This window comes from Castor canadensis, chromosome 5 (assembly GCF_047511655.1).
Source record: "Castor canadensis chromosome 5, mCasCan1.hap1v2, whole genome shotgun sequence".
Lineage (NCBI taxonomy): Eukaryota > Metazoa > Chordata > Mammalia > Rodentia > Castoridae > Castor > Castor canadensis.
Window position 1 is genome coordinate 62,889,239 of NC_133390.1, and position 13,004 is coordinate 62,902,242.

Below are 13,004 nucleotides of genomic sequence, written 5' to 3' on the forward strand. Positions count from 1 at the left end.
GATAGCATTTGAATAATGTCTGCTATGTGAAACTGGCTTCAGTGACTCCTTATGAAGGACACTGCACTACCAGTACTTTCCCCAAAGCTGCTTCTGTGTAGGACCCAGACTCCACTGTGAATGTTCCTGTACCCGTCAGAGCTTTGGCTGGCTGTCATTCCATCAGGTACCCCATCTGCAGTTGCCTCTCAGACATGTACAGCGTGTGTTTGGGGATGACACACAGTGGAATAGGGAAAGGATACAGAGATCTGTCGTACCAGTACATGTATTGTAAGGAAGTAGTTATGCAGTGACTGCTTTGCTCTTTTATATTCTAGGCAACACACCGGTGAATATAATTCATAATGAACATATTCAACATTTTTTCCATCAGTTCAATAAATTATTCATAAATATTAGAGATGGAAAAGACTTAATAGATTACTGAGACCAGACCTCCTTTTTGTACCTCCCTTTCCCCCCAACTGTTGATGCTAGCTCAAAAACCAAAACCAAAACAAGAAAACCACCACCAATAACAAATAAGACAAGCAAACAAACAAAAAACATATAAGGAAAGCAATAAATTCACAAGTTTTATAAATACAAAGGAAAACTTCTTAGAAGCCTGCATTCTGGCAGCGGGGGGAGGAAGGGTTGATGTTAGAGCTCCATGAAGGGTACGGCAGGGTCTTTACAAAGGCAGGGAAGTACCATTTTTCTCCCTTGATATCATAACTCAAGGCAAAGCCCAAGAAGCAGTATTTTAAGACCAAGGGTTTTACAGTCTTTCTCTACTATCTGGTGTGGACTCAGGACTCTGACGCTTTTACCTCCAGTTAGGACTTGAGATACTGATGAGCATGATGAAAGAAAATGTATAAATGAGTAGAGAGTAAAAAGTACTAGAGAATACTCCCTGGGATTATCTGTACTATCAAGATAGGAAAACTTTGCAGATGCTACTGTCTCTCTAGAGGAATAATGCTTGCATTTGAATATTCTCAGCAGCTGGTTCCTGTTGAATGCCATCAGGATGATTCAGCCACCCACCAGGAACACCAGTAACAGCAAGTGCACACACAGAAATCTGCAAAACTTTCTTCTCTCGATGCCAACACCATTACTCCGGCAAAGTAAAAACCCTTTATTGAATTACCAGTTCTACTAAATGTGACCCTGTTCCCCTCACAAATACCAGTTCACTCTCAAATAAATGGAACTTCTGGCTGATTAAAATGCAACATTCTTCCTGACTTGAGCACATCCTGATGTCAGCCCCTCCTCTGCATGTCCACGTTAGCTACGACTTTTTCATTTTCTCACTGTTCACAGAAACCTCCAAGGACCAAGAATATCCATAGACATTCAGAGTCTGTCTTGTATGCTATCCTGCCTACAGCTGAACCCGTGCGTTTTATATCTCTACCCTTACACGTCTCAAGTTATTTTTATCATTTCCAATTTTTAGAAGTTTTCCATTTTCATAGGATGTGGTTAAACACCCGGAACAACAGCAATGTGTAGATAAACTGCATTGACTAATAAACCTCATTAATACAGAATTACAATGCCATTCTGGCTAATTAAAAATTCGATACCTGCCCCCTTCTTCAAATTTAGACCAGATTAGACACTTAAGGCAAGAAAATGCCATAGATGACAGCTAGCTATCAAAACTGTCTCATAGCCTCATTTTCAGGTCTCCAAAGTAAAATCTAAGGACATTCAACACAGATTCGGGTGCTCTCAACAGCCATGAAAATATATGACTGAAGAGGGAATCTATAAATGTAATGAATACACAATTGGCTTATAACAGATGCAACCAAAATTAAATTCGAGATTTTGACCTGTTCTCCAAAGTGAAAGTTTCTAGTTCAGGCTACACAGAGAGATATAACAAGCTCATTAATCACCTAAACTAGAAATATAAGCTGACACTTGTGGGGATGGTGCAAGGAGCCATCCTAAGTGGTTGGGGGGGTGTGTCTGTGGGGAATGTGAATGATAATGTAGCACTGACAGTTTACTGTTAACAGCACTGACTTTTTTTTTACGATGTACCTGGGGTAGGCACTGGCCATGACTACCATTAGTTTACATCTCAGGACAGAATTTAAGGATCATGTGAGGAAGGAATAGGTATAATATAGACTTGTATAAAAATTCACTTTTATCCAGTTTCTATTATGTAACAGTCATTGCGCTCATTGCATGACCAAATATTGAACTCAACTAGGTCAGTCTCAAGAATTATATTATAGGAAAGAACTATTGACAGAAAGTAGAAGTAGTAGTTTCAACAATGATATTGAGTGCTAACCATGAACTGGTCCTTGTACTAAACACTCTATCGACTCCATTTCATAGAGTTCTTATATCCCAGCAAAGCAGGCATCATTTTTCTGTTCACAGATGTGGAAACTGAGACACACTAAAATTAAGTACATTGCCTGAAATTAGACCTGCTGTTTATATCACACATAAACCAACAAAAAGTTAAGCTATAAAATAGAATATGAGAAAAGTCATTAAAAGATTTGTATCCTTCAGTCTTATCATAGAAATATAGGAGGCAGAATCTACTTGTATTTGAGTATCCAAGGGAAAAAGGAACAGGGATAGGAAAAATGATGCATGCTTAGGAAACAAGTAGTCTAGTTTGTAATGTGTTGTAAGCTTGTTGAATCAGCACTGTGGTTAGAGCTCATACTTTGCTAAGCTAATAAAAATACACTATCTGTACAGGAAGATTTCTAGAAAGGAAGAAAGCTTTCTGTCCAAAAGAAAATTCTGACTATAATTTTTCATAGGTTTTCTTTTCTCTCTTCTCTTCTTCTTCCTCATTCTTTTTATACTTCTTCTTCTTGTTTGTAGGAAAAAGGAAAAATGAGATACAAGGCTATGGGGGTGAGCAGAGCAATGAAAACTCCTGAAAGCCTGTAGGGAGCGCATGGATCTCAGTGCATTTTCTGTCATTCTTCAAATGCTTTATCCTCATCATGCAGATTTTCCCCTGCCCCATCCAAGGTGAGCTTATTGTACAGAAATAAGAATGCAAGGGGTTTGGCTCCTTTGTTCTCTTCTTTAATTATTCTGGGAATATCATCCACTTTTTAGTTTTATAAAGCTGTTCTGGGTCAGCGTTATGTTGTAGGAGTTTACCACAGTTAGAAAACTTGAATTTTGGTCCCAGTTTTTCTCATCTTAAGAAAGTGTTGCCACTTCTCTGTGCTTAAATTTTGTTATTGGCCAAGTGAGTGGTTTAATTTCTAATAGCATTTCTTAATCTTTTAGGATCATGCCTCTTTGGATAATAAGTTATATCATTTGTTTCTGCATAAATTCTGCTATTCTTCCCTATTTAGAATCCCCGGTTCACCGAAACCAATGTATAGCACCACTGGTCCAGATAAAACTGCGTAGTTTACTTTCTCTTTGTTTTAAGCTTCTCTTTTAAATTCTGTTTTCTAAGTGCAATTATAATATATTAATATATATTTAAAACTCTAATGATCTTGCACCAGATATTCCAATATTTTTCTCTAGAGAGCTGGTTAACCCTATATTGAGATATCTAAGGCTCCTTCTTCAAGCTTTAAGATGCAATGATTATGATTCTATGATGCTGACATTTGCTTTGTTGACATTTAAAGCAGAGCTTTTCAACTTCAAACAATAGCATAACAAGTTGCTATAAGAGTTACACTTATATGAGTTTAAGCAGATGTGCATAACAGCTCTTTACAACTATTATCACACTGGACAACCAACACTTATGATGTTGCCTTAATTCCCTGGAACAGTGAATTCTATAGTTGATTATGGAAAAAAGCACTGCCTTTCTATCTACTTTTAAAATTGATTGATTCCTCTGTTTCATATCTGTTAATTTTGCACCCAGCCACAAGCTTTAAACATCTCCAATAACTAACCATAGTCCCCATTCTGTCACGGCTTCTATGTCTCACCCTCCTAACCTTGCCCACTGAGTTCACTCTTACTGATGTAATCACACATGCTTCATTGTAGTTACATTCGTCACAGTGCTTGTTAGAATTATCATCATTCCTACTGCACCTTAGTTCAAATTAAATGTGCTTATGCAATTTGTGGTCGTTTTAATTTGTTCAGCCAGGATTTCTTCATCAAAATAGAACATTTTCTTTTATCTGATCAATAACCTCGTCAGTCAAATAACTGAAAAATTGTTCATTGGAGCAAAATCTTAAGACTAGAGAGAATTTTGTAAATCTATATGGTGGCAATTCACTGATTAAATCCACAGGTTCAAATTTGTTAGTGTCAACTTAGTCTTTTAAATCAACTTATTAAAGCAATAAGTATAAATATGTATGATTTATTGTTTATATATGCATTAAACTTAATAAATTAGTGAAGAGTCATTTAAAGAAATATTTAATCTGACCCATATTGACCAATTCACTAATTTTATGATATAGCCAAACATATTATTTGGCTGTAGTTAAAACCTTGTTTTTGCCTTTTTAGTACATAGACTGTAAAGTGGCACTATAGTTCACTGGCAATCTACATACCTGTTAACTTTTACTTTTTGTAGTATTGTATGTACAAATAAATAAATATGCAACAGTTTAGCTACAAGAAGTTTTGTTTGGTTAAATTCTGAAAACATAGCTTAAATAAGGAGTTGAATGCTTGGCATCTCATCATTGCTGTTTATGGCATAAGGCTTACAGTGCCACCTTATAAAAGATATTTTCATTTATTTTCATGCTCAATTAAAAGTATAGGGTTTCAGGACTGGGAATGGATTACAGATTGTTCGCTCCTGGTTATTTTTGGCTTTAAGTATATTGATCATTTTATCATTTTCTTGTTTTAAACTGCTTTAAACACAGCACAAATGTTATTCTCATCATGCCAGAAATGGGTTTGGAATTGATTTTGAGTTTCCACCAATTTTACTCTTTGCTCTCTGTGAGAAGTTTTTCACTTGCTTAAGTTCAGAAGGGTAGTTTTGTTCAAAAGATGTGAGAACACTAACCTTTAGAGAGTCTTAGCTGGCCAAGAAAACTCAGATGTCCTACTTTAGGAAAGAATAAAATCACTGAATTTTTTACCATGGACTTTATTGGAATTAGTGAAGAATCATTCATATGAATGTGGTTTTAAGGACTTCCTCCCTCTGTCTCTTCTGTAAGTATTTGACAAAAGCATGTATCTTCTGAGAAACTGGCCTGATTGGTCCAGGTTGGCACCGTTTCAGTGTTTGGCCTATGGCGGTTGCTTAGGAATAATTTCGTCTCATCCTCTCTATTTTCCTGGACTGTATCGGACTCAGACACGTGGTATGCAAAGGAAATCCAAGTCCTTTAAAAATGCTATTTCTTTTGGTAGTAAAGCCAAGACCAGTTCTTCTTTGGCCAAATGATCTTATCAAGATTTAACAAGAGACATTCAGTAGTATCTCCAATCTGTGAGAAGACATTAGATCATGGAAGATAATTTATTACATATACTAAACACATATTTTGCCTTCTAGTGACAGGAAAGGACAGGATCAAACATTTTATTGGTACTGAAAATAATATAACACAAGAATTTTGCAGTAATTACTCATTCTGACTAATTTAAAAAGAAATAAACAAGTGGTTCTTTCCACAGTAAAATAGATACTGGAGACCTATCTTCAGTTATTGTTGAAAATATTTTGGCTCCTATAAAGGCACCTTACTAAATAGCTGCTTTGCCCTCCACAGTGCTGTCACAATTCAGAATTCGTAACATTTCAGCCAGGTTCTCCAGACTAATTGGATGAAACAATTGCATTACAGTATTAAGATTCCTTTGCAGAATCAAATGAAAGCAGATTTGCACAGTTCAGATAGCTTGAAAGATTTGACACAAATACAGCCAAAACCCTGTCTGTGCTATATATTTTTCTACGTTTAAGAACCAGTCACTTCTGTGATAACTGCTAGGATTTAACTTCACACTTAGAATATCAACAAACACATGAAGAAATTTAGATAGGTAAACTTCGTTTCCCACTCCATCTTTACTGCTCCCCTGCAGTTCTGTGTTTCAGAACAAATGTTTCGGGTCTTTTGAAAAGTGCCAGGAAATCTCCTCCTCCAGGTATGTAACAGGCCTCAATTTTACATATGTAGTATGACACTCCTTCAAGCAGACAGCCCCACAAACTAAAGTGGGACGTTAATTTAAATACAGACTTAGGGGGAAGAGCTCCATCTACTGAAATCAGTTAGATCATCATTTGCACCCTATAGTTATCCCATTCACTACTTTCAACTACTTAGAGGCCTTGAAGAGAATAGAAAAGTTATAGACCTGAGCACCCACAAAAAACAGCTATGAGCTTGATGCTTTTTTGGGTATTTCCCACACATCCTAAGCTCCTTTTTCTTTGCCCTTCCCAATTTCCAAAGCTTTCTATGTTTCAATACAAAATAAAAATGGAATGTTTTGCTATATGAGCCATCTCTTGGAGAAAACAGAAAGTCACTGGTATTGAAGGAAAAGCCTCAGATAGTTGAAGGGAAAGCTACAGAAAGATCTATCTACCTGGATAGTTGATGCAAAGAGAAGAGTAGCCTTTTTACTCCTCCTACCTTGTGTCATTGCTGGAGAAGTCTGAAGCCACCCAGGCTCAGCTTTTCTGGGCTCTCCCTGGCTGCACAGTGTTGTTGTGGCATTGGGAATTTGCTGTGGCTTCATAAGATTATGAGGATGTGCTTCAGTAAGCCAAAAAAGTCACAAACAAAATTCAGGAGAAAAAAAAAAATGTACAAAACCAGCTGATCTTACTAGAGAAGCTCTTGGCATTTTCCTACATAAGCCACAATTTTCTTTGGTATTTCCTGGTTCTGTGATCAGAAAATTATCACATAATGTGTATTACTGTAGCTTTTTTTCAGGGTGCTGGTGGTGCGGTGAGGGCAAACAGATAGACCCAGGGGAAGCAAGGTAAAGATTATCTTCCACTTGTTTGAAAGCTTTCCAGAAGGTCACAAGTTAAAAAGTTTCTTCTTCAGACTACTAAACACATACAGAAATCACATAAAGAAAAAGATAGCCATATTCTTTCTAGATTAGAAAAGTGAAAAAACTTCTTAATACACTAACAGATAGGGAACAAAGCAAGTGGTCTGGATAAACTTGAACAATAGTATAGTTACATGAAATGAAGTAAGACATGAAAATCTTTATAAGTGAAGATAAATTATTGCAATATAAATAGATGTTAATTAGAATATATACACATTAAGGAATCAGATGGATGCAATAATTTATGATATTTTAAAATTACAGACAAAAATAAAATATGATCAATTAACAAAAGTTTTACATTAATGTTAATTGTACGTATAAAAATATGATCAATTAACAAAAGTTTTACATTAATGTTAATCGTACGTAAAAATACAACTAATATAAATGTAAAGTGGCCTTGTGTCTCTCTGTATATGCATACATTATATATATGTAAAAATATATATGTATGTGTAACAAACACAGCTGCACAAAGACACACATATATATGCACACTCACACACACACACATTTGCACAAAGTAGCACTGACTGACACTGAAATGTTATATATTGAATCAAAACTAAAACTGTGAATTATTTCAAATTGGGTATTTAAATTATAAGCATTAACCTGGCAGTTTTTTTAATCTTTATTTTTAACACATTTAATTTTCAGGTTTTATTTTAAAGCATGAAAAGAAAAGCAAATTAGGAAAGCATTGCATATCAGTAAGTATTTTGTAAAAAAAAAAATCATTTGCATTTATTAGACTATTTAGAGCTCAAAAAGACCTGGCCAATTGGATTTTATTCAAACCTTTTCAAGACAAGTTTAGTTCTAAGTCAAGAATAGCTATGAGAAATTTCACTTCAAAAGATGATTTGTTTGGATAGTTATAAAGGCCTGAAAAATGAGATTATCTCCACCATAACTATAACAAAACAGTGGATGAAGAAGTATATTCTGGCAAGAATCAATAAGAATTGCAAAGCCTGAGAGGGCCATTGCAGACCTAAGAAAGGTAAGTAAGTGAGGAAATATCAAACGGAGTTAATGGAGATAAAGCATTCTGAAAAATGGAAAGTGTTAACAATCACTGGCAGGAAAGAATATACTTCAACAGTGATGGCAACAACAAAACAAAACAACTAAGAACAGCTGGAAATGTATGTCTGCAAAAGAAAAGTATGACTACTTATTAAGCAAGAGAACCTACTTCTTTGTCATTCCATTTGGAAGACTAGCTAAAAAAAAAAAAAGCTTGCACAAAAGATACATGTGTTCCTTTTCTGGTATTATTACAGGCCCACCTAGATTTAGCTTTCGATTCCAGATGAGATCAGGCATGTTCAGACTAGCACATCTTTGCTCTGTAAGCACAGAGCTGCTATCATTTTACTGACAAGTTCTCATATCCTTAAATTTATGCATAATAGATGCCCTTAAAAATCTGCAAATTTTGTTTCAGTCAAATAATTCATTGAGTTAATTTTTTTAATTTACCCTGCTAGTAATAAGCCGAAAAGTTAAGGCAGACAACCCTTACAAGAAAGGAAAGTTGAATAGTACTTACCCTAAGTACAATGTGCAAGCCTTAATGGGCAATTTACTTTTGCTCTATGATATTTAGAAAGATATCCAGGTCTGAACTCAGCTCTCACCCTTTTCCCTTCTGGAAAACTGAGTAGACTCACTGAAGGTGCCTCAGAGAAAGATCATACAAATCACCAGCCTTACCTGTGGCCATTCAGAAGACTGCACTTTGGTGTGTGTTTAAAACTATGAATAAAGTCAGAGACAGCGCATGCTCAGCAGGCAATTTAAAAATATTTATAACATTGTTGTTTCAAAAACAAATTTCCTCAAACAAAGCAAAACTCACATTTCTTATCCATGCCAAGTTTAACATTCTGAGACAAAGCTGTTTTGGAGTTTTCCGTTGAGGGGAAAAGGTTTCTAAATTTTTTGTTGAGCCGAAAACTAGTTCTCCCTTCCCTTTTGGGTACTCTTAAAGGGGTGGAATAAAATTTCCTCCAAGTTTCAACAAAATTCACCTCTGGCTATGAGAAGGCATTACAAATTTAAGATCCGTAAAAAATAATTTCAGAGCAAATAACAAGACACCAAAAACTATGGGTTTAAAGAATGCAATGGTCACCAGAACCTTCAAGCCAGTCCCTTGTAACGCTGCTATACAAAAATATGTCCCGATACAAGCAGGATGCATTACGCTATGTGTAGGTGAGAATCACATATATGCAACCACATGCACACCGACAGAATTTGTTTTTCTTTTGCTAACTAAAATCTGAACTCTTTGAAACACTAAAAAATACATCAACATTTTTGTGAGAAACTTAGTAATAATTGTTAGTATAAATCATCTGTTTTTCATAGCAAGTATGGACAGAAAAGCAATCATACATTGGCTAGTGAAATTTTGAGAGATACAAAATAAAAATTTAGTTAAATAAGGTTTTTAAAGCACTAGTTGCAACAGAAATGTCTGTGTCATTCCTGTCTGGGAATTTCTCTTTCTCCTCCTTGAATACACTAAATAGTCCATTTACCATCTATCACCAACCCTTGAACGGCCCACAGATCTCACAGATTTTACTTAAATCTCTTACTTAATTCCTAAGTCTCTGAATGAATTTCAGCTCCTGCTCTACTTTCCAGGGTGCTCAACTGGCCTCACAAAAGCTGCACAAAGGCATCGTACACTATCTCTGGTGTTTTCAAGCTCAACATAGGGTGCCAAAAAAAAAAAAAAATCAAGGATTAAAAAAAAAGTTTATTAAAGTGAAACTAAGACTGCAGATTTGAAGAAGTTGCTTCTACTTTTATTTCCCTCTCCACTCAGCACAGGTGTTTCCTAACTTATACTGCTGTGCATGCTGATGAGGAGGAGGGTTAAATTAAGGTGAGGGAGTGGGCCAAGGGCCGGCCAGCACGCATTTAGGATCTGCAGCTTCATGTAGTAATGGACGTGTTTCAAAAAGGTTTCCCCCAAAAAAGCCTAGAATAAGGTTTCTTTTTGGCAAATGATTAAACTAGTATACTGAAATAATTAAAGCTTTGTCTTTAAATAAAGCATCAGATCAACAGATCATCAGAACAAAAACAAAGATAAAAATTGCACACACATATGCATGTGCACACACATACACTCTGACACACACAGATACACTAAACTAGCGGGTGAGGGGAGAAGGAAATTAAATAAAAGAAAACAAACAGAGCCCTAACAGGCCATTCTCCGAAAAGGAATCTAAATAAAAAGTCATATGATATCTGATAGTGCAGGACACGTCGCCAAGAACTGGAGCGGATTGCCTCCAGGAAGAAAGGGCCAGTGTATTCCAGCTCAAAGAGCTTTTTCTTTCCTCCTCCTCTATTTTTTTTCCCTTTTCTCCTCGACTGTGAATGTGTTACTCTTAGGTCAGATCCACGAAGAATCCCAGAATGACAGCTATCACCTTTCACTGTACTCTTGGCGGCACAACTAGCTGATGGGAGCTGCCTGAGTTGGATCAAGGGGAGCTACTACAGTTTTCAGCAACAGCCTCTTCTCCTGTCCCTCTGCTCCTCTTAAAATACCCTGGTCACATCAAAAACAGACCCAAAACATAAAAATAAGAAAGATAAGACATGAAAAGAAAACAAAAACCCCCAAATGGAGGCACGATAGCCACAGCAACAAAAGAATTCAGGGAGAAAAAAAAAAAAAAAAAGGAAAAACAGATCCTCTTGCTTATATAAAACTTTCTAAAGACCGAGTTTTTTCCTTTTATTTTGACTTTTGACGGCTGACTTTCTTTTAAAAGGTCTTTTGCTTCTTAAGCACTATTAAAAGTATTACAAATTCCCCAAAAATACAGAAGTCTGAAGGCAATTCAAGAATTTTCTTCAAGAAAACATGAACTGTAACAAGTGAGCTACCCTAGAAAATTTTGGATTTGCTAAAACTTCCCCCAGTGAGTTCAAGTGCTAACACTGGCCACCCAGTACTTGTTTCTTCTTTGAGGGTCATTACCGAGGCAACACATATATAGTAAGTTTTCCCAAAAAGACTCCTTGTTATCAAGTTACTTGAAACATAGGCACTCACGCCTCCCAACAGGAGGGTTCACTGATGAGGTATCCCCTCTGCCCTGATAGGCATTACACCCTTAAGTAGCACTGACATAAATGCACTCCATAAATGTGGAAAAATGCATATTCCCACAGTTTTTCTTACAGTTCCCTCCCCAGGCATAATAAATAGATCATATTTTAAGTGACTGCAGGGGGGGGGGAGAGGGGTAAGAAAAGAGTTTGTTTTTCTTTAAACAACTGTTGTAGCTGTTTTCCACTTAGCAAAATAGTTATGTGCAGTTAGGTGCAGTACATAATATATATTTAAGGATTTTTGTGTTGCTTAAGGATTTTTTCCTTTTGCTCAGTTTAGTCTATTATGTATCTTAAAAAGATTTCCAAATGATAATCAAAATATAAATGCATTAAGAGGAGAACTTTTAGAAAGAAATCATTTCCTTGGGTTTATAATCCAAGGATATTAGTATAAAAATATAAATGTACAGCATGGATAAAAGATAAAATTGTTTACTCCGTTTTACACATACAGTTCACATCCTAATTTCTTTTGTTGGAGCATTAATTTGAAAATGGTAAGCATTCTGAAATGTTTGCTACAAACACAGATTTATAGTAGAAATACACATACACAGGCAAAAAAATCAATGGAGAATACAAAGCTATGGGGCAAATCAGAATTGTTGAAAAATCTCCGTCTAGACTATATTTTGCTTGAACTAGTATATCATAGATGGGCAAGTAGCCTCTCTGGGGGGTTTGCCATTTATGTAACAGAAACAAAATATAAAAACACAAATATATGCTCCTTTTCTATCTTTTCTTAATAACTGACAAGTGACTCAAGTGGTACCTTTTAAACAGATGGATGTGGATGCAAAAACTTGTGAGATCGAATGAACCAATGTACCCTACTGGTATTGTGGGAGTCCGAATTTCACAATTAACTTTTTACCCAAGTGGCAAAAGTAGAAGATATTCTTGTCACAAAATTGATTATTTGATGGACTTTTGTTCTTTCCTCCACAAGATTTTGGGGACCCAGAAAGGATAGAAAGATGGTAAGAGAAGATGCATCCCGAACAACTTTTATTGTGAGTAGAAAAGAAATAGCACAGAGTGAACGAAAGAATAGTTGGATTTAGAAAGATTAAAAGAGGAGAAAAGAGCAACACATCTAACTTAATTAGTCTTTCCTTTTAATTTTTTCATGTATATATGTTGGGGTGATGGGGAGAAAAGATAACTAGACTTCTTTTGAATGTCTTTGTGTCTTTACAGAGTGAATGTTCTGTTCCTGTCTCTTTCTTTTTAGGCGAAAAACTAATAAAAATAGAAAAACATATATCAGACATTAAGCTCACTCCCCCCCACCTTTCCCTTTGTAAAGAACTCTTTGTTCTCTAGTGAAAATGCTGAAAAAATCCCCGGGCAGCTACTCCCTGAAACAAGTGCAAAACACTTAGAGGCTTTTGGGCTGGCTGGGAGCCAGGAACCCTCCCGCTGTCTGGTTAGAAGAGGAAAAAAAGAAGAGAGAGGGAGAGAGAGAGAGGGGAAGAGGGATGGGGGGGAGAGAGAGAGAGAGAGAGAGAGAGAGAGAGAGAAGGAGAGAGAGAGAGAGAAGAGAGGAGAGGGAGGGAGAGAGAGAGAGAGAGAGAGAGAGAGAGAGAGAGAGAGAGAGAGAGAGAGAGAGAAATTGGAGCTTCCTTTAATAGACATAGGAAGCAGCGTTTTTTTCTTTTTCTTTTTTCAAAACTGGCGGTCAAGCGTTAAGTAACTCCCGTCTAAATCCACCTGCTAGAAATGAACTTGGGTACCCCCCAGGGGTGCACAAAGACAGGGAAGACCATAACATACTCCATACTCTTTCCCACCCCCTGTGT

At 36.3% G+C, this 13,004-nt stretch overlaps 1 protein-coding gene across 19 annotated transcripts in view; it reads right to left on the reverse strand.

The window, feature by feature from the left end:
• Positions 1–13,004, reverse strand: part of Zbtb20 (zinc finger and BTB domain containing 20) — an 815,899-nt gene that overhangs the window by 132,078 nt on the left and 670,817 nt on the right. The gene's annotated exons all lie outside the window — the stretch shown is intronic.